This window comes from Oncorhynchus tshawytscha, linkage group LG12, assembly GCF_018296145.1.
Source record: "Oncorhynchus tshawytscha isolate Ot180627B linkage group LG12, Otsh_v2.0, whole genome shotgun sequence".
Lineage (NCBI taxonomy): Eukaryota > Metazoa > Chordata > Actinopteri > Salmoniformes > Salmonidae > Oncorhynchus > Oncorhynchus tshawytscha.
Genome location: NC_056440.1, coordinates 8,396,300 through 8,419,057, shown reverse-complemented (window position 1 = coordinate 8,419,057; position 22,758 = coordinate 8,396,300). Strand labels below are relative to the sequence as shown.

Here is a 22,758-nt window from a genome sequence, read left to right as displayed (position 1 = left end):
GGGGTACCGGTACAGAGTCAATGTGGAGGCTATATACAGGGAGTACCGGTACAGAGTCAATGTGGAGGCTATATACAGGGAGTACCGGTACAGAGTCAATGTGGAGGCTTTATACAGGGAGTACCGGTACAGAGTCAATGTGGAGGCTATATACAGGAGTACCGGTACAGAGTCAATGTGGAGGCTATATACAGGGGGTACCGGTACAGAGTCAATGTGGAGGCTATATACAGGGGGTACCGGTACAGAGTCAATGTGGAGGCTATATACAGGAGTACCGGTACAGAGTCAATGTGGAGGCTTTATACAGGGAGTACCGGTACAGAGTCAATGTGGAGGCTATATACAGGGGGTACCGGTACAGAGTCAATGTGGAGGCTATATACAGGAGTACCGGTACAGAGTCAATGTGGAGGCTATATACAGGGGGTACCGGTACAGAGTCAATGTGGAGGCTATATCCAGGGGTTACCGGTACAGAGTCAATGTGGAGGCTATATACAGGGGGTACCGGTACAGAGTCAATGTGGAGGCTATATACAGGGAGTACCGGTACAGAGTCAATGTGGAGGCTATATCCAGGGGTTACCGGTACAGAGTCAATGTGGAGGCTATATACAGGGGGTACCAGTACAGAGTCAATGTGGAGGCTTTATACAGGGGGTACCGGTACAGAGTCAATGTGGAGGCTATATACAGGGGGTACCGGTACAGAGTCAATGTGGAGGCTATATACAGGAGTACCGGTACAGAGTCAATGTGGAGGCTATATACAGGGGGTACCGGTACAGAGTCAATGTGGAGGCTATATACAGGGGGTACCGGTACAGAGTCAATGTGGAGGCTATATACAGGGGGTACCGGTACAGAGTCAATGTGGAGGCTATATACAGGGGGTACCGGTACAGAGTCAATGTGGAGGCTATATACAGGGGTTACCGGTACAGAGTCAATGTGGAGGCTTTATACAGGGGGTACCGGTACAGAGTCAATGTGGAGGCTATATACAGGGAGTACCGGTACAGAGTCAATGTGGAGGCTATATCCAGGGGTTACCGGTACAGAGTCAATGTGGAGGCTATATCCAGGGGTTACCGGTACAGAGTCAATGTGGAGGCTATATACTGGGGGTACCGGTACAGAGTCAATGTGGAGGCTATATCCAGGGGTTACCGGTACAGAGTCAATGTGGAGGCTATATACAGGGGGTACCGGTACAGAGTCAATGTTGAGGCTATATACAGGGTGTACCGGTACAGAGTCAATGTGGAGGCTATATACAGGGAGTACCGGTACAGAGTCAATGTGGAGGCTATATACAGGGTATTACGGTACAGAGTCAATGTGGAGGCTATATACAGGGGGTACCGGTACAGAGTCAATGTGGAGGCTATATACAGGGGTTACCGGTACAGAGTCAATGTGGAGGCTATATACAGGGAGTACCGGTACAGAGTCAATGTGGAGGCTATATACAGGGAGTACCGGTACAGAGTCAATGTGGAGGCTATATCCAGGGGTTACCGGTACAGAGTCAATATACAGGGGGTACCGGTACAGAGTCAATGTGGAGGCTATATCCAGGGGTTACCGGTACAGAGTCAATGTGGAGGCTATATACAGGGGGTACCGGTACAGAGTCAATGTGGAGGCTTTATACAGGGGTACCGGTACAGAGTCAATGTGGAGGCTATATACAGGGGGTACCGGTACAGAGTCAATATACAGGGGGTACCGGTACAGAGTCAATGTGGAGGCTATATACAGGGGGTACCGGTACAGAGTCAATGTGGAGGCTATATACAGGGGGTACCGGTACAGAGTCAATGTGGAGGCTATATACAGGGAGACCGGTACAGAGTCAATGTGGAGGCTATATACAGGGAGTACCGGTACAGAGTCAATGTGGAGGCTATATACAGGAGTACCGGTACAGAGTCAATGTGGAGGCTATATACAGGGAGTACCGGTACAGAGTCAATGTGGAGGCTATATACAGGAGTACCGGTACAGAGTCAATGTGGAGGCTTTATACAGGGAGTACCGGTACAGAGTCAATGTGGAGGCTATATACAGGGAGTAAAGGTACAGAGTCAATGTGGAGGCTATATACAGGGAGTACCGGTACAGAGTCAATGTGGAGGCTATATACAGGGAGTACCGGTACAGAGTCAATGTGGAGGCTATATACAGGGAGTACTGGTACAGAGTCAATGTGGAGGCTTTATACAGGGAGTAAAGGTACAGAGTCAATGTGGAGGCTATATACAGGGGGTACCGGTACAGAGTCAATGTGGAGGCTATATACAGGGAGTAAAGGTACAGAGTCAATGTGGAGGCTATATACAGGGGGTACCGGTACAGAGTCAATGTGGAGGCTATATCCAGGGGTTACCGGTACAGAGTCAATGTGGAGGCTATATACAGGGGGTACCGGTACAGAGTCAATGTGGAGGCTATATACAGGAGTACCGGTACAGAGTCAATGTGGAGGCTATATCCAGGGGTTACCGGTACAGAGTCAATGTGGAGGCTATATACAGGGGTACCAGTACAGAGTCAATGTGGAGGCTTTATACAGGGGGTACCGGTACAGAGTCAATGTGGAGGCTATATACAGGGGTACCGGTACAGAGTCAATGTGGAGGCTATATACAGGAGTACCGGTACAAGAGTCAATGTGGAGGCTATATACAGGGGGTACCGGTACAGAGTCAATGTGGAGGCTATATACAGGGGGTACCGGTACAGAGTCAATGTGGAGGCTATATACAGGGGGTACCGGTACAGAGTCAATGTGGAGGCTATATACAGGGGGTACCGGTACAGAGTCAATGTGGAGGCTATATACAGGGGTTACCGGTACAGAGTCAATGTGGAGGCTTTATACAGGGGGTACCGGTACAGAGTCAATGTGGAGGCTATATACAGGGAGTACCGGTACAGAGTCAATGTGGAGGCTATATCCAGGGGTTACCGGTACAGAGTCAATGTGGAGGCTATATCCAGGGGTTACCGGTACAGAGTCAATGTGGAGGCTATATACTGGGGGTACCGGTACAGAGTCAATGTGGAGGCTATATCCAGGGGTTACCGGTACAGAGTCAATGTGGAGGCTATATACAGGGGGTACCGGTACAGAGTCAATGTGGAGGCTATATACAGGGAGTACCGGTACAGAGTCAATGTGGAGGCTATATACAGGGGTACCGGTACAGAGTCAATGTGGAGGCTATATACAGGGTATTACGGTACAGAGTCAATGTGGAGGCTATATACAGGGGGTACCGGTACAGAGTCAATGTGGAGGCTATATACAGGGGTTACCGGTACAGAGTCAATGTGGAGGCTATATACAGGGAGTACCGGTACAGAGTCAATGTGGAGGCTATATACAGGGAGTACCGGTACAGAGTCAATGTGGAGGCTATATCCAGGGGTTACCGGTACAGAGTCAATATACAGGGGGTACCGGTACAGAGTCAATGTGGAGGCTATATCCAGGGGTTACCGGTACAGAGTCAATGTGGAGGCTATATACAGGGGGTACCGGTACAGAGTCAATGTGGAGGCTTTATACAGGGGGTACCGGTACAGAGTCAATGTGGAGGCTATATACAGGGGGTACCGGTACAGAGTCAATGTGGAGGCTATATACAGGGGGTACCGGTACAGAGTCAATATACAGGGGGTACCGGTACAGAGTCAATGTGGAGGCTATATACAGGGGGTACCGGTACAGAGTCAATGTGGAGGCTATATACAGGGAGTACCGGTACAGAGTCAATGTGGAGGCTATATACAGGGGGTACCGGTACAGAGTCAATGTGGAGGCTATATACAGGGAGTACCGGTACAGAGTCAATGTGGAGACTATATACAGGGAGTACAGGTATAGAGTCAAAGTGGAGGCTATATTTTTTTATTTATTTTATTTCACCTTTATTTAACCCGGTAGGCTAGTTGAGAACAAGTTCTCATTTGCAACTGCGACCTGGCCAAGATAAAGCATAGCAGTGTGAACAGACAACAGAGTTACACATGGAGTAAACAATTAACAAGTCAATAACACAGTAGAAAAAAAGAAAAAAAAAGAGAGTCTATATACATTGTGTGCAAAAGGCATGAGGAGGTCGGCGAATCATTACAATTTTGCAGATTAACACTGGAGTGATAAATGATCAGATGGTCATGTACAGGTAGAGATATTGGTGTGCAAAAGAGCAGAAAAGTAAATAAATATAAACAGTATGGGGATGAGGTAGGTAAAAATTGGGTGGGCTATTTACCGATAGACTATGTACAGCTGCAGCGATCGTTTAGCTGCTCAGATAGCAGATGTTTGAAGTTGGTGAGGGAGATAAGTCTTCAACTTCAGCGATTTTTGCAATTGGTTGGAGGCAGAGGTTGGAGTAGCCAGGAGGAAGGCATGGCCAGCCGTTGAGAAATGCTTGTTGAAGTTTGATGCTCATGGATTAGGGGGTACCTGTATAGAGTCAATGTGCGGGGGCACCGGTTAGTTGAGGTAATATGTACATGTAGGTAGTGTTAAAAAAGTGACTATGCATAGATAATAACAGAGAGTAGTAGCAGCGTAAAAGAGGGTGGGGGGCAATGCAAATAGTCTGGGTAGCCATTTGATTAGATGTTCAGGAGTCTAATGGCTTGGCGGTAGAAGCTGTTTAGAAGTCTCTTGGACCTAGACTTGGCGCTCCGGAATCGCTTGCCGTGCGGTAGCAGAGAGAACAGTCTATGACTAGGGTGGCTGGAGTCTTTGACAATTTTTAGGGCTTTCCTCTTACACCACCTGGTACAGAGGTCCTAGATGGCAGGAAGCTTGGTCCCGGTGATGTACTGGGCCGTACGCACTGCCCTCTGTAGCGCCTTGCGGTCGGAGGCTGAGCAGTTGCCATACCAGGCAGTGATGCAACCCGTCAGGATGATCTTGATGGTGCAGCTGTAGAACCTTTTGAGGATCTGAGGACCCATGACCAAGTCTCCTGAGGGGGAATAGGTTTTGTCGTGCCCTCTTCACGACTGTCTTGGTGTGCTTGGACCATGTTACTTTATTGGTGATGTGGATGCCAAGGAACTTGAAGCTCTCAACCTGCTCCACTACAGCCCCGTTGATGAGAATGGGGGAGTGCTCGGTCCTCCTTTTCCTGTAGTCCACAGTCCTCTCCTTTGACTTGATCACGTTGAGCGAGAGGTTGTTGTCCTTGCACCACACGGTCAGGTCTCTGACCTCCTATAGGCTGTCGATGATCAGGCCTACCACTGTGTCATCAGCAAACTTAATGATGGTGTTGGAGTTGTGCCTTGCCGTGCAGTCATGCCGTGCAGTCATGAGTGAACAGGGAGTACAGGATGTGGCTGAGTATGCACCCATGAGGGGCATCCGTGTTAGGATCAGCGTGGCGGATGTGTTGTTACCTACCCTTACCACCTGGGGGCGGCCCATCACGAATTCCAGGATCCAGTTGCAGAGGGAGGTGTTTAGTCCCAGGATCCTTAGCTTAGTGATGAGCTTTGAGGTCACTATGGTGTTCAACGCTGAGCTGTAGTCAATGAATAGCATTCTCACATAGGTGTTCCTTTTGTCCATGTGGGAAAGGGCAGTGTGGAGTGCAATAGAGATTGCTTCATCTGTGGATCTGTTGGGACGGTATGCAAATTGGAGTGGGTAGTAATTTAGGCAGGTTACCTTAGTGTTCTTGGGCACTATGGTGGTCTGCTTGAAACATGTTGGTAGTAAAGACTCTGTCAGGGACAGGTTGAAAATGTCAGTGAAGACACTTGCCAGTTGGTCGGCGCATGCTCACAGTACACATCCTGGTAATCAGTCTGGCCCTGCGGCCAGAAGGTTGACCTGTTTGAAGGTCTTACTCACGTCGGCTGCGGAAAGCGTGATTCCACAGTCATCCGAAACAGCTGATTCTCTCATGCATGTTTCAGTGTTACTTACCTCGAAGCGAGCACAGAAGTTATTTAGCTCGTTTGGTAGGCTCGTGTCACTGGGCAGCTCTCGGCTGGGCTTCCCTTTGTAGTCTGTAATGTTTTGCCCTGACGCATCCGACGAGCTTCGGAGCCACTGTAGTACGATTTGATCTTAGTCCTGTATTGAGGCTTTGCCTGTTTGATGGTTTGTCAGAGGTCATAGCGGGATTTCTTTTAAGCTTCCGGGTTAGAGTCTCGCTCCTTGAAAGCGGCGGCTCTACCATTTAGTTCAGTGCAAATGTTGCCTGTAATCCATGGCTTCTGGTTGGGGTATGTACGTACAGTCACTGTGGGGACGACGTCCTCGATACACTTATTGATAAAGCTAGTGACTGATGTGGTGTGCTCCTCAATGCCATCGAAAGAATCCCGGCACATATTCCAGTCTGTGCTAGCAAAGCAGTCCTGTAGTTTAGCATCTGCTTCATCTTACCACTTTTTATAAACCGAGTCACTAGTGCTTCCTCCTGCTTTAATTGTAGCTTGTAAGCAGGAATCAGGAGGATAGAACTATGGTCAGATTTGCCAAATGGAGGGCGAGGGAGAGCTTTGAACACATCTCTGTGTATGGAGTAAAGGTGGTCTAGAATTTTTTTTCCCTCTGGTTGCACATTTAACATGCTGAAATTAGGTAAAATGGATTTAAGTTTCCCTGCATTACAGTCCCCGTCCACTAGGAGTGCCGACTCCATATGAGCATTTTCTGTTTGCTTATGGTGGTATACAGCTCATTGAGCACGGTTTTAGTGCCAGCATCGGTCTGTGGTGATATGTAGACAGCTACGAAAAATACAGATGAAAACTCTAGGTGGATAGTGTGGTCTACAACTTATCATGAGATACTTTACCTCAGGCGAGCAAAACCTTGAGACTTCCTTAGATATCATGCACCAGCTGTTGCTCACATATATGCATAGGCACCCGCCCGTGTCTTTCCAGAGGCTACTGTTCTATCCTGCTGATAGAGAATATAACCTGTTCTATCCTGCTGATAGAGTGTTTAACCTGTTCTATCCTGCCGATAGAGAATATAACCCGTTCTGTGCTGCCGATAGAGTGTATAACCTGTTCTATCCTGTCTATAGAGTGTTTAACCTGCCAGCTGTATGTTCTTAATGTCGTCGTTCGGCCACGACTCTGTGAAACATAAGATATTACAGTTTTTAATATCCCGTTAGTATGTGCTTTCAGTTCGTCCCATTTATTTTCCTGCGATTAAATATTAGCTAGCAGGACGGAAGGCAAAGGCAGATTAGCCACTCGTCGCCTGATCCTCACAAGGCACCTGGATCTTTTTCCACTAAATGTCAGTTTCCTTCTCCAGCGAATCACAGGGATCTGGGCCTGGTCGGGTGTCTGTAGTAGTATATCCCTCCCATCCGACTCATTGAAGAAAAACTCTTAGTCTAATCTGAGGTGAGTAATCGCAGTTCTGATGTCCCAGAAGCTCTTTTCGGTCATAAGAGACGGTAGCAGCAACATTATGTACAAAACAAGTTACGAACAACGTGAAAAAAACTAACAAAATAGCATGTTTGGATAAGAGCCGATAAGACGGCAGCCCTCCCCTCCGGCGCCATCATTAGTTTGTATGTATGTATGTATGTATGCATGTATGTATGTATGTATGTAAGTATGTATGTATGCATGTATGTATGTGTGTGTGTGTGTGTACACACTACCATTCAAATGATTGGGGTCACTTAGAAATGTCCTTGTTTTTGAAAGAAAGGCACATTTATTGTCCATTAAAATAACATCATATTGATCAGAAATACAGTGTTCTTAATGTTGTAAATGACAATTGTAGCTGGAAACTGCAGATTTTTTAATGGAATATCTACATAGGCGTACAGAGGCCCATTATCAGCAACCATCACTCCTGTGTTCCAATGGCACGATGTGCTAGCTAATCCAGGTTCATCATTATAAAAGGCTAATTGATCATTAGAAAACCCTTTTGCAATTTTGTTAGCACAGCTGAAAACTGTTGCTCTGATTAAAAAAGCAACAGAATTGGCCTTCTTTAGACTAGTTGAGCATATGGAGCATCAGTATTTGTGGGTTCGATTACAGGCTCAAAATGGCTAGAAACAAAGAACTTTGTTCTGAAACTCGTCAGTCTATTCTTGTTCTGAGAAATGAAGGCTATTCCATGTGAGAAATCCCCAAGAAACATACAGTGCTGTGTACTACTCTCCTTCACAGAACAGTGCAAACTGGCTCTAACCAGAATAGAAAAAGAGGAGTGGGAAGCCCCGGTGCACAACCGAGCAAGAGGACAAGTATATTAGAGTGTCTAGTTTGAGAAACAGATGCCTCACAAGTTCTCAACTGGCAGCTTCGTAAAATAATATCTGCAAAACACCAGTTTCAATGTCAACAGTGTGGAGACAGCTCCGGGATGCTGGCCTTCTAGTTCGTACTGAGACACCTAAGACAGTGCTACAGGGAGACAGGACGGACAGCTTATCGTCCTCGCAGTGGCAGACCACGTGTAACAACACCTGCACAGGATCGGTACATCTGAACATCACACCTGCGGGACAGGTACAGGATGGCAACAACAACTGCCTGAGTTACACCAGGAACGCACAATCCATCCATCATTGCTCAGACTGTCTGCAATAGGCTGAGAGAGGCTAGACTGAGGGTTTGTAGGCCTGTTGTAAGGCAGGTCCTCAACAGACATCACTGGCAACAACGTCGCATATGGGCACAAACCCATCGTCACTGGACCAGACAGGACTAGCGAATAGTTCTCTTCACTGACAAGTTGCAGTTTTGTCTCACCAGGGGTGATGGTCGGATTCGCGTTTATCGTCAAAGGAATGAGCGTTACACTGAGGCCTGAACTCTGAAGCAGGATCGATTTGGAGGTGGAGGGTCCATCATGGTCTGGGGCAGTGTGTCACAGCATCATCGGACTGAGCTTGTAGTCATTGCAGGCAATTTCAATGCTGTGCCTTACAGGGAAGACATCCTCCTCCCTCATGTGGTACCCTTCCTGCAAGCTCATCCTGACATGACCCTCCAGCATGACAATGCCACCAGACATACTGCTCGTTCTGTGTGTGATTTCCTGCAAGACAGGAATGTCAGTGTTCTGCCATGGCCAGCGAAGAGCCCGGATCTCAATCCCATTGAGCACGTCTGAGACCTGTTGGATAGGAGGCTGAGGGCTAGGGCCTTTCCCACCCAGAAATGTCTGGAAACTTGCAGGTGCCTTGGTGGAAGAGTGGGGTAACATCTCACAGCAAGAACTGGCAAATCTGGTGCAGTCCATGAGGAGGAGATGCACTGCAGTACTTAATGCAGCTGGTGGCAACCAGATACTGACTGTTACTTTAGATTTTGACCCCCCCTTTGTTCAGGGACACATTATTCCATGTGTTAGTCACATGTCTGTGTGTTCATACAAATATTTACACATGTTAAGTTTGCTGAAAATAAACGCAGTTCACAGTGAGAGGATGTTTTTTTTTTGCTGAGTTTATGTATGTATGTATGTATGTATGTATGTATGTATGTATGTATGTATGTATGTATGTATGTACAGTTGAAGTCGGAAGTTTACATACACTTGGAGTCATTAAAACTAGTTTTTCAACCACTCCACAAATCTCTTGTTAACAAACTATAGTTTTGGCAAGTCGGTTAGGACATCTACTTTGTGCATGACATGACACAAGTCATTTTTCAAGAATTGTTTACAGACAGAATTTCACTTATAATTGACTGTACCACAATTACAGTGGGTCAGAAGTTTACATACACTAAGTTGACTGTGCCTTTAAACAGCTTGGAAAATTCCAGAAAATTATGTCATGACTTTAGAAGATTCTGATAGGCTAATTGACATAATTTGAGTCAAATGAAGGTGTACCTGTGGATGCATTTCAAGCCTGCCTTCAAACCTAGTGCCTCTTTGCTTAACTTGGGAAAATCAAAAGAAATCAGCCACCTCAGAAAAATGATAGACCTCCACAAGTCTGGTTCATCCTTGGGAGCCATTTCCAAATGCCTGACGGTGGCACGTTCATCTGTACAAACAATAGTACACAAGTATAAACACCATGGGACCACACAGCCGTCATACCGCTCAGGAAGGAGATGCATTCTGTCTCTTAGAGATGAACGTACTTCAAAAAGTGCAAATCAATCCCAGAACAACAGCAAAGGACCTTGTGAAGATGCTGGAAGAAACAGGTACAAAAGTATCTATATCCACAGTAAAATGAGTCCTATATCGACATAACCTAAAAGGCCACTCAGCAAGGAAGAAGCCACTGCTCCAAAACCGCCATAAAAAAAGCCAGACTACGGTTTGCAACTGCACATGGGGACAAAGATTGTACTTTTTGGAGAAATATCCAAAAAATATTGTCTGATGAAACAAAAATAGAACTGTTTGGTTATTTTTGTAGGAAAAAGGGGGAGACTTGCAAGCCGAAGAACACCATCCCAACCGTGAAGCACGGGGGTGGCAGCATCATGTTGTGGGGGTGCTTTGATGCAGGAGGGACTGGTGCACTTCACAAAATAGATGGGATCTTGAGGACAGAAAATGATGTGGATATATTGACGCAACATCAAAACATCAGTCAAGAAGTTAAAACTTGGTCACAAATGGGTCTTCCAAATGGACAGTGACCCCAACCATACTTCCAAAGTTGTGGCAAATGGCTTAAGGACAACACAGTCAAGGTATTGTAGTGGCCATCACAAAGCCCTGACCTCAATCCTATAGAACATTTTTGGGCAGAACTGAAAAAGTGTGTGTGAGCAAGGAGGCCTACAAACCTGACTCAGTTACACCAGCTCTTTCAGGAGGAATGGGCCAAAATTCACCCAACTTATGGTGGGAAGCTTGTGGAAGGCTAGGTTTGACCCAAGTTAAACAATTGAAAGGCAATGCTACCAAATACTAATTGTGTGTATGTAAACTTCTGACCCACTGGGAATGTGATGAAAGAAATAAAAGCAGAAATTAATCTCTCTACTATTATTGTGACATTTCACATTCTTAAAATAAAGTGGTGATCCTAACTGACCTAAGACAAGGAATTTTGTACTTGGATGAAATATCAGCAATTGTTAAAAAACTGAGTTTAAATGTATTTGGCTAAGGTGTATGTAAACTTCCGACTTCAACTGTATGTATGTGTGTAGAGGAAGGAACGTGCTGAATTAATAGTAGCTTGCAAAACAGTGGCTGTAAGTTCTTGAAACGGCTTGTTATGTGTACATAGAAAGGAAGCGATGGTGTGTATGTCTTACAAAACTAAAGAAGCTTCTTCTAAATATAGTAGAGTAGGAAGGGGGAAAGAAAAAGAGCGAGAGAGAGAGAAAGTATGTGAAAGAGAGAGAGAGAAAGAGAGAGAGAGTGAAAGAGAGAGTGGAGAGAAAGAGAAAGTGTGTGAAAGAGAGAAAGAGAGAGAGAGAGTGAGAAAGAGAGAGAAAGAAAGAAAGTGTGTGAAAGAGAGAGAGAGAGAGAGAGAAAGAGAGAAAGGAGAGAGAGAGAGAGAGAGTGTGTGAAAGAGAGAGAGAAAGAGAGAGAGAGAGAGAGAGAAAGAGAGAGAGAGAGAGAGAGAGAGAGAGAGAGAGTGTGTGAAAGAGAGAGAGAGAGAGAGAGAGAGAGAGAGAGAGAGAGGGGGAGAGTGTGTGAAAGAGAGAGAGAGAGAGAGAGGAGAGAGGAAGAGAGAGAAAGAGAGAAGAGAAAAAGAGAGAGGAAGAGAGCACAACAGATACCAAACAGCAAGGAGAGAGAACAACAAGGGCTTCTGTTTCCAGTAGAGGTTCAAGTGGGTCATCTTGTCTGCTCCTGCCTTTTGGGTCGTTCCACCTCAAAAAGCACCAGAAAGAGGACTTCAACACCCACCATCTCAGATTGTTCTGAAACTATTTATATCATTAAGAAACAGAAGATTAGCATTTCTGAAACTTTATTTTGTTGAAATATAATTTGATCTCTGAGAAATTAAGTGAATTGATTGCACCCACATTGGCCAATTTAATTTAAGGGATTCATATAATCTTCAACCGCCGATTTGGACCATAATTCTTCCTAACTATGAGTAAGACATGAGGTATCCAATAAAATGATCAATAGCCCCCCCCGGACCCCCCCACAAGCCACACCAATCCCACCCCAACAACCAGTATATACGTTATCAGTTCTCTATGTCTGACAAATAACAGAGTATTTCTTCTTCATACTATGTAATGTATTCCCTATGAATCTGGCGATGGTCTTTGCCCCCTTGTTCTGAGAAATCTCCCATTGAAGTCAAATGAAATTATTTACCATAAATAAGTGTGAAAGTACAAGGTTTTGCCCACTAGATGCCACTGTTCCTGCTACTGCCACACCCTTTAATCCATTTAGCTGGTCTCTTGTGTTTATTAAATGGATCACATTTTTCTTTGCAACTTTGGGTTAGAAAACCAATAGCTTTTGCCCATGACAAAATACATTTTTGTGGTCATCCTCACAATTCAAGCCATTCCATGAAAGCACTTCAGTTTGTCCAGGAAACGGCCCCTGTGTTTTGGGATTTATTCCCGTCAGGGAAAAAAAAAGTCTGGATTAGACCATCCCTGGTGAACAAGCAAACTATTAGCCTACAGTTGTTTTAATCGTTTCAAGGTTATGGTATCCAATGGAGCCTTCGGGAATGTAATTTTCAAAGATCTACACTATATACACTCTAATGTCAAAGTGTTGTGTTACAAAGTGTGATTAAAATGGATTTAATTGTCTTGTTTTTCAAAGATATACACTATATACACTAATGTCAAAGTGGAAGGAAACATGCAAAAACATTTTTTTATTATTATTAATAATAGAAAATAAAACACATATATTTTGATTATATAAGTATTCAACCCCCTGACTCAATACATATTAGAATCACCATTGGCAGCGATTACAGCTGCGAGTCTTTCTGGGTAAGTCTCAAAGATCTTTGCAAACCTGGATTGTACAATATTTGCCCACTATTATTTTTTAAATTTATCAAGCTCTGTCAAAATTGATTGTTGATCATTTCTAGACAGCCATTAATAACTTCACCATGCTAAAAGGGATTTTCAATGTCTATACTAATAGGTGCTCTTCTTTGCGAGGCATTGGAAAAACTCCCCTGGTTTGTGTGTATGAATCTGTGCTTGAAATTCAGTGCTCAATTGAGGGGCCTTACAGATACTTGTATATGTGGGGCAGAGAGATGGGGCAGTCTGTAACGATCGTCGTAGGTGGAAGAAGGAGAGGACCAAGGTGCAGCGTGGTACGTGTTCATGATCTTTTAATTACGCTGAACACTAGAACAAAAACAGAACAGTCCTGTCTGGTACAGAGACAGAGACAGAAAACAACTACCCACAAATCATAGTGGGAAAACAGGCTACCTAAGTATGGTTCTCAATCAGAGACAATGATTGACAGCTGCCTCTGATTGGGAACCATACCAGGCCAAACACATAGAATGCCCACCCTAACTCACGCCCTGACCAACCTAAAATAGAGACAACAAAAAAAGGACTAAGTTCAGGACGTGACACCGTCATTGTTAAAAATCCTGTTAAACACTATTATTGCACACTGAGTGAGTCCATGAAACTTATCTGACATGTTAAGCACATGTTTGCTCCTGAACTTATTTAGGCTTGTCATAACAAAGGGATTGAATACTTATTGACTCAATACAATTTCCGCTTTTTATTTTTGATTAATTTGTTATTTTTTTTAAATTTTGTACATATTTCCACTTTGACATTATGGGGTATTGTGTGTAGATCGGTGAAACAAAATCTCAATGTGACCCATTTTAAATTCAGGCTGTAACACAACAAAATGTGGAAAAAGTTCAAGGGGTGTGAATACTTTCTGAAGGCACTGTAGTGTTTTATAATGGTAATAGGTTGGGTTTAATAGTACATTTCACTAATCACACTAAATATAGAGATATGTTTTCTAATCATTTTATGACTGCCATGTAATGGTTCATCATTGTACGATTTTATTAGAGTTATCATAACCTTTTTAAAAAGTTTTGGGATTGTAGGAAAAGTCTTCATATGAGAATTGTACCAAATGAAATCCAAATTTTATGGGTCACATACACATGGTTAGCAGATGTTCATGTGAGTGTAGTGAAATGCTGGTAGGGATAGCCCTCTCAGAGAGCTGACATTTGTTGGACTATTCCAGGAGAGTTGGGTTGATGAATTAGGTTGGGATTGGTGTGGGTTGTGGGGAGGGGGGAGTCTTTGGGTGGCTTATTACCATTTAATTGGATTCCTCATGTCTTACTCAACTGTAGGAAGAAGTTTGGTCCAAATCGGATGTCGGGTATTATATTTACTGAATATTGAGTGAATCTTAAAAATGAAAAGGGCATATTTGGGTGCCAATCAACTAGCTTCCTTTCTCAGAGATCAAATTACATTTTAACTAAATAATTTTGCTAATCTTATCCGTTTCTAATGATGGTGGGTGTTATGACTGAAATAACATGGAATTCATTTGGTTTTATTTGTGGACTCAAATCAAATGTTATTGGTCACATACACATGGTTAGCAGATGTTAGCGCAAGTGTAGCGAAATGCTTGTGCTTCTAGTTCCGACAGTGCAGTAATATCTAACAATTCCACAACAACTACTTAATACACACAGATCTAAAGGGATGGAATAAGAATATATATATATATGGATGAGCGATGACCTAGATGGTATGGAATACAGTATATAAATATTAGATGAGTAATGTAAGATATGTAAACATTATTAATGTGGCATTATTAAAGTGACTAGTGATACATTTATTGAAGTGGCCAATGATTTCGAGTCTGTATGTAGACAGCAGCCTCTTCGTGTCAGAGATGGCTGTTTAACAGTCTGATGGCCTTGAGATGGAAGCTGTTTTTCAGTCACTCGGTCCCAGCTTTGATACACCTGTATTGACCACACCTTCTGGATGGTAGAAGGATGAAAAGGCAGTGGCTCGGGTGGTTGTAGTCCTTGATTATCTTTTTGTCCTTCCTGTGACATCGGGTGCTGTAGGTATCCTGGAGGGCAGGTAGTTTGCCCCCCGGTGATGCGTTGTGCAGACCTCACTACCCTCTGGAGAGCCTTGCGGTTGTGGGCGGTGCAGTTGCCGTACCAGGCGGTGATACAGCCCGACAGGATTCTCTAAATTGTGCATCTGTAAAATTTTGTGAGGTTTCTAGGTGACAAGACAAATTTCTTCAGCCTCCAGAGGTTGAAGAGGCACACTGTGTGGGTAGACCATTTCAGTTTGTCCGAAACGTTCCACCTTCTCCACTGCTGTCCCATCGATGTGGATAGGGGGGTGCTCCCTCTGCTGTTTCCTGAAGTCCACGATCATCTCCTTTGTTTTACTGATGTTGTGTGAGAGGTTGTTTACCTGACACCACACTCCAAGTGCCATCACCTCCTCCCTGTAGGTTGTCTCGTCGTTGTTGGTAATCAAGCCCACTACTACTGGGTCATCTGCAAACTTGATGATTGAGTTGCATGGCCACGCAGTCATGGGTGAACAGGGAGTACAGGGGGGGGCTGAGCACGCACCCTTGTGGGGCCCCAGTGTTGAGAATCAGCGGAGTGGAGATGTTGTTTCCTACCTTCATCACCTGGGGGCGGCCTCTCAGAAAGTCCAGGACTCAATTGCACAGGGGATGGTTTGAGACCCAGAGCCTCAAACTTAATGCTGAGCTGTAGTCGATGAACAGCATTCTTACATAGGTATTCCTCTTGTCCAGATGGGATAGGGCAGTGTGCAGTGTGATTGTGATATCATCATCTGTGGACCTATTGGGGCGTTATACAAATTGAAGTGGGTCTAGGGTGGCAGATAAGGTGGAGGTGCTATGATCCTTGACTCGTCTCTCAAAGCACTTCATGATGACAGAAGTGAGCGTTACGGGACGATAAGTCATTTAGTTCAGTTATCTTTGCCTTCTTGGGTACAATGGTGGCCATAGATTCAAGCCTCACTTGCAAAAGAGATCTTATACTCAATTTTTTTTTTAAATATTCAAAAGTAATTATTTCACCTCAGTTGAGCAATGATGCAAACTATAGAAGAGAAGCTTTTGTATCTCAGTAGAGAAGGCAGGAGGCCACCCCCTGTTTACCACACACACACACAGCACTGCCCCTTTAAGAGCCCTTGTTCACATCAATATAGGAAAACAGGGGGTGGCCTCCACCCTCAAGGCCCTCCCTTTTTCAAGGGTGTCTAAGTACAGCTGAACAGAACGAAGCATAGAACATCCTGTTCACAAAAAAACACACTGGCACCTCCACATTACACAAAAAAAATACACACACATACACTTGTCTATACAGACGCACACTCTTGGCTCAAACACATACACTCCCAAAACAGCCTTTAACTGTGTGTGAATGTGTGTGTGAATGTATGTGTGTGTGAATGTGTGTGTGTGTGTGAGAATGTATGTGTGTGTGAGAGTGTGTGAGAGAATGTGTGTGTGTGAATGTGTGTGTGTGAATGTGTGTGTGTGTGTGTGTCACTGCCGTCTTAAGCAAAGGAGTCTTGGTGACAGGCTCCTCCAGCTCACATGATGGAATGTCCTGGAAAAAAATATTTGGCCTATTCATGGAGCGACGAAAATAAGCCCCCCCCCTCTCTCTCACAAAAATGGACAAACCCCCAGGATGAGTGTGTGTGTGGTTAAATCTTTATGTTCACCTTAGTTCTTCTTTGATCTGTTGGTGGGTGATGTGTGTGTTCACGTGTGTGTGTGTGTGTGTGTGTGAGACTTGGTCCAAGCCTGAGGGATGGAGTGAGAGAGTGCTTTGCTAACGACTGGCTTATAAACTAAGCCTAGCGCTGTGGGATAAGTACACACAGAGTAAAAACATACTATACAGGCTCTATACGGTCTCCATACAGGCTCTATTCATACATGGGCTCTATTCATACACAGGCTCTATCCGGGCTCCATACAGGCTCTATTCATACACAGGCTCTATCCGGGCTCTATATGGGCTCTACACAGGCTCTATACGGGCTCTACACAGGCTCTATTCATTCATGGGCTCTACACGGGCTCCATCTATCCGGGCTCTATTCATACACAGGCTCTATCCGGGCTCTATTCATACACAGGCTCTATCCGGGCTCTATTCATACACAGGCTCTATCCGGGTTCCATATGGGCTCTACACAGGCTCTATTCATTCATGGGCTCTACACGGGCTCCATACGAGCTCTATTCATACACAGGCTCTATCCGGGCTCTATTCATACACAGGCTCTATCCGGGCTCTATTCATACACAGGCTCTACACGGGCTCCATACGGGCTCTATACGAGCTATATTCGTACACAGGCTCTATATGGGCTCTATACGGGCTCCACACAGGCTCTATATGGGCTCCGTTCGTACACAGGCTCTATTCGTACATGGGCTCTACACCGGCTCTATACGGGCTCCACATGGGCTTTACTCGTGCAGTCTCTACATGGGCTCTATTCATACACAGGCTCTACACAGTTATTTTGTTAGGATCTGAGTCTGACAGTTGAAGGGTTTGGTTTGGCAGAGGCCTTGGTATGTTAATGAACACAGAACACAGAGAGAGAGGACTGAGGAGTGTGTGTGTGCGTGTGTCCTCTCAGCTGATATGTTGTTGAGTCAAAGCAAACAGCGTTTCTGAACCAGCCTGTGGAGAGTTTATCTTTGTTTGTGACTGAAACACACACACACACACACACACACACACACACACACACACACACTCCTAAAGTTAGAGAGAACATAACGTTCGTTGTTGATGATTAGATCTGGATGTTTGCAAACGCCATCATTATGATGATGTGGCCGATGACAACTTGAAAATCCACTATCTTTAAAACTTGACTGCTGATCATTGCTCATAGTAGTTTGACCTAGATAGTTGGTGGGTATGCATTGATATGTAGGCTACGTGTGCCTTTAATTTAAAAAAAAGGTCTGTTGTTAGGCACGACGCAACGCTGTTGATGTTTATGTAGTCTGTCCGCGAAGAGATTGTAAAGGTGGTTTAATTCTCTCAACGATCCCAATCCAGGCTACACGTGTTGTAGAGCAGCAAAGTGCTTAATTTGACATATTTAGTTTACACACACACACACACACACACACACACAGGCAGAGGATTGACGGTCTGTGAAACATTGATTTCACTCTGTCACACATGAATCAATGCATTGAATAGTGCAGTCTCTTCGGCTACATACACCCTTAAATAATCATAATTTGTCCTCTGTGGGGTCCCACCAGGTCACTAGTAGAGAAGACTATGTCCTAATTATCATTTGTAATGTCCTCTGTCAGGTCCCACCAGGTCACTAGTAGAGAAGACTATGTCCTAATTATCATTTGTAATGTCCTCTGTGGGGTCCCACCAGGTCACTAGTAGAGAAGACTATGTCCTAATTATCATTTGTAATGTCCTCTGTCGGGTCCCACCAGGTCACTAGTAGAGAAGACTATGTCCTAATTATCATTTGTAATGTCCTCTATGTCCTAATTATCATTTGTAATGTCCTCTGTCAGGTCCCACCAGGTCACTAGTAGAGAAGACTATGTCCTAATTATCATTTGTAATGTCCTCTGTGGGGTCCCACCAGGTCACTAGTAGAGAAGACTATGTCCTAATTATCATTTGTAATGTCCTCTGTGGGGTCCCACCAGGTCACTAGTAGAGAAGACTATGTCCTAATTATCATTTGTAATGTCCTCTGTCAGGTCCCACCAGGTCACTAGTAGAGAAGACTATGTCCTAATTATCATTTGTAATGTCCTCTGTCCTAATTATCATTTGTAATGTCCTCTGGTCACTCACTAGTAGAGAAGACTATGTCCTAATTATCATTTGTAATGTCCTCTGTCAGGTCCCACCAGGTCACTAGTAGAGAAGACTATGTCCTAATTATCATTTGTAATGTCCTCTGTGGGGTCCCACCAGGTCACTAGTAGAAGACTATGTCCTAATTATCATTTGTAATGTCCTCTGTGGGGTCCCACCAGGTCACTAGTAGAGAAGACTATGTCCTAATTATCATTTGTAATGTCCTCTGTCAGGTCCCACCAGGTCACTAGTAGAGAAGACTATGTCCTAATTATCATTTGTAATGTCCTGTGGGGTCCCACCAGGTCACTAGTAGAGAAGACTATGTCCTAATTATCATTTGTAATGTCCTCTGTCAGGTCCCACCAGGTCACTAGTAGAGAAGACTATGTCCTAATTATCATTTGTAATGTCCTCTGTCAGGTCCCACCAGGTCACTAGTAGAGAAGACTATGTCCTAATTATCATTTGTAATGTCCTCTGTCAGGTCCCACCAGGTCACTAGTAGAGAAGACTATGTCCTAATTATCATTTGTAATGTCCTCTGTCAGGTCCCACCAGGTCACTAGTAGAGAAGACTATGTCCTAATTATCATTTGTAATGTCCTCTGTCAGGTCCCACCAGGTCACTAGTAGAGAAGACTATGTCCTAATTATCATTTGTAATGTCCTCTGTGAGGTCCCACCAGGTCACTAGTAGAGAAGACTATGTCCTAATTATCATTTGTAATGTCCTCTGTGGGGTCCCACCAGGTCACTAGGAGAAGACTATGTCCTAATTATCATTTGTAATGTCCTCTGTCAGGTCCCACCAGGTCACTAGTAGGCTATGTCATTTGTAATGTCCTCTGTCAGGTCCCACCAGGTCACTAGTAGAGAAGACTATGTCAGTAATGTCCTGTGGGGTCCCACCAGGTCACTAGTAGAGAAGACTACATCACATAAGCCTTCACACTGAGGATGTCCAGAACTGGGCTCAGGGCAGAACTGGGCTCAGGGCAGAACTGGGCTCAGGGCAGAACTGGGCTCAGGGCAGAACTGGGCTCAGGGCAGAACTGGGCTCAGGGCAGAACTGGGCTCAGGGCAGAACTGGGCTCAGGGCAGAACTGGGCTCAGGGCAGAACTGGGCTCAGGGCAGAACGTGGACAAGCATGTTTAGAACGGCCTGTAGGTCTATCTGTAGGGGGTATATATATGTGTATGTGTGTATGTATGTGTGTATGTGTATGTATGTATGTGTATGTATGCACATGTAATATGTTTGCAAATGCAATGTTATCTTGCCCTGCTTGTTAAGACAAAGGGAATATCCCTGCAGCACTGCACAATCAAACCAGACATTACATTCAATGCATGAGCTGATCCACACACACACACACACAGAGACACACACACACACACACACACCTACATCACTGCACTTCTTATCACAGTAACAAAGGTTACTCGCTTGCTGCATGAATGTGTGCAACATAGCAGCAGCAATAACCGCAACATTGCAGGTTTAGGTCAGCATTAGTCCACAGCTGCTGTCTATCTCCCGTTGCAGATGATCGCCTCTCTCCAATGCAATCCCATCTATCTAACTGCAGCAGCTCCCCTTACAGAACAATGAAACCTGGCTAGTGCTTTGGATGGCGGGGTTCCCTTACCTCTCTTAAACGATTAGTTACAGCGATATTATTCACGGTTGTTCAACCGCCATGATATCGGCATCAACTCAGATTTATAGCATGTGTGTGGTGGTGGGGTGATCCCTCGCTCATATAGGATCAGGCTACGACCGACAGACAGCACAGCACAGCACAGTACAGTACCAAGCGTAATGCATTGCATCTGTATGCAGTTAAGCGAAGGCACGCATGCATTGCAGACTGTGTGTATTAAACACACACGACCGTTTATAATGGCAAGTCAGGAGACTTCATCTCCTTGTCCCTTATTCTGCACACGCACGCACCCCCGGCGCGCACATACATTTTTTTTTTCTTGTGAAGAATGAGGATGGCAAACAAAGCAGAGGAACGCCCCCTGCGAAGACACACAGTAGTTTACTTATGTGCGTGTGTCATGACTATGTCATCTGGGCTAGGCTGAATTTCAAATGCCTCAGAAAATCATGCAATACGGCAACACTCTAAACTACCATGTAGCCAGCTGCCTAAATAAGATTGAGGTCTTGCATCATTTGTATGTTTTTCCACAAAGACCACTGTCCACATTTAAAACCCTGAAATACACGTTTAGTTGTTATAACGTCCTTACAATAGTACAATAGTATTGACACCGTGTTTTTACAAGAGAAATCCTAAACGTAAGCAGTTAATCAGCCGTCAGCTAGTTTACAGAACATAATTCAGTGACCATGAAAAAGCTTTGTTACTCACCAGAGCAGTAACTACCAGCTACATGAAGGGGACGACAGGCTTCACACGTAAAGGGTTCATTAACGAGACATTTCCTTCATCTCAGTAGCGGAGTTTAACTTTTTGCTTTTTATCTTTGCTTCAGGACAGCCCTGTCCGATTTCACATGAAGTGTCTCTTTTCACATTTAAAGATCAATCGGATTGCCATCAAAACCAACGTTAGCTATCTTCGAAGAGAAGTTGATTGCATCGTTGAGCAAGGAATTTTTCCGTCTCGTCTTGTCGTCTCTCCTCTCCTCTCTGACCACATAGCTTGCTAGCTCGGTTGCTTGCTGGCTATTTTGCATTTATCTGCTTTTCTGCGCTTTAGCTGTTTTCGCCCTCGCCCATGAAATAGCGCAGTGTCCCTTTAAACAGGTCGTCACTAGCTACCACAGCCACAAAGTTATAAACCCCGCCTGTTTATACAATTGATCTTCTTAAAATCTGATTATAAACCCTAACCTCAACCCTAACCTTAACCGCACTACTGACCCATAGCCTTAAATTAATACCAAAACGCAAATTGTTTTTTTCCCCATGAATTTTCACAATATCGCCAATTATGACTTTGTGGCTGTGGTAACTATTGAAAACCCTTTAAACAACGATATTTCCGGGGTTTGCTGAAAAATAAATAGGGGTGGAGTTTACGGCCAGCTGGGCACCTGTCATTTAAGCGATTGGTCAGTTGGATTTCCACGAACCAACCAGAGATCGCACATTTTTGATTTAACAAATATATTCAAATATCTCTCAAGATCATTAGTTTAGGCGTTTGTGACGTTTTGCTAAGACACGCCCAGTACACGTGTTATTTGTCCCCCGCTTCTCCTCCAGAGGTGCGTTCAGTTCGCTTGAACGTTTGCTATGTTGCGGAACGGTTTGTACTTGAACGACACGTTTCCCCAAAACTTTCTTCTATGTTCTTGAACAGATCAGTATAGACTTTGAGGTACGTTTGCTCCCGTTTTGGTCGGTGTGGCGAAGTGTGGCTTGAAGGAATGCGTGACGTGTTTAAAGGGCAGTGGGTTAGCCAACCCACAAACCAACCCTTCCCCCGTTTTTCAACTGCTCGTTCAATACAGTACCGTTTACGTTCAACTGATTGTTCCAGAACATAAAAACTTACTGAACACAGCCCAGGTTGCAGAACGCAAACAAGAGAGGAATGGAGCTGAAGCCTCTACAATTAGAGGCCCACATCAATCCAAACCCTTCAAAAAAGCTACTTTAAATCCCACAAATCCTTGAACATAATGCTCATAAAACAACTGAGCATTCTAGATTTGACATTTATGATAGCCTTCTAATGGTTACTGAAGCTGTCAATGACTAGACAGAAAGCTGATGAGGACATAGTTCCTCACTGCAACTGCACTATAAGCTTTAATCCGGTCTCTTTTCAACAGCTATTTCTACATAGCCATGTTCTCATTCAGCTAGAATACAGGAGCTAGGAGGGTTCGT

General features: G+C 44.5%; 1 protein-coding gene across 3 annotated transcripts in view; it reads right to left on the bottom strand.

Moving 5' to 3' along the window:
* LOC112262524 (protein FAM214B) overlaps nt 1–21,698 on the bottom strand; it is a 71,864-nt gene extending 50,166 nt beyond the window's left edge. For 2 of the 3 annotated variants that reach the window (XM_042331275.1, XM_042331274.1), the window contains exon 1: nt 21,269–21,698. The gene's annotated coding sequence lies outside the window, so the exon portion shown is untranslated. The remainder of the gene's footprint in view (nt 1–21,268) is intronic. The other variant, XM_042331277.1, reaches the window with a different exon arrangement.
* Nucleotides 21,699–22,758: the final 1,060 nt, after the last annotated feature.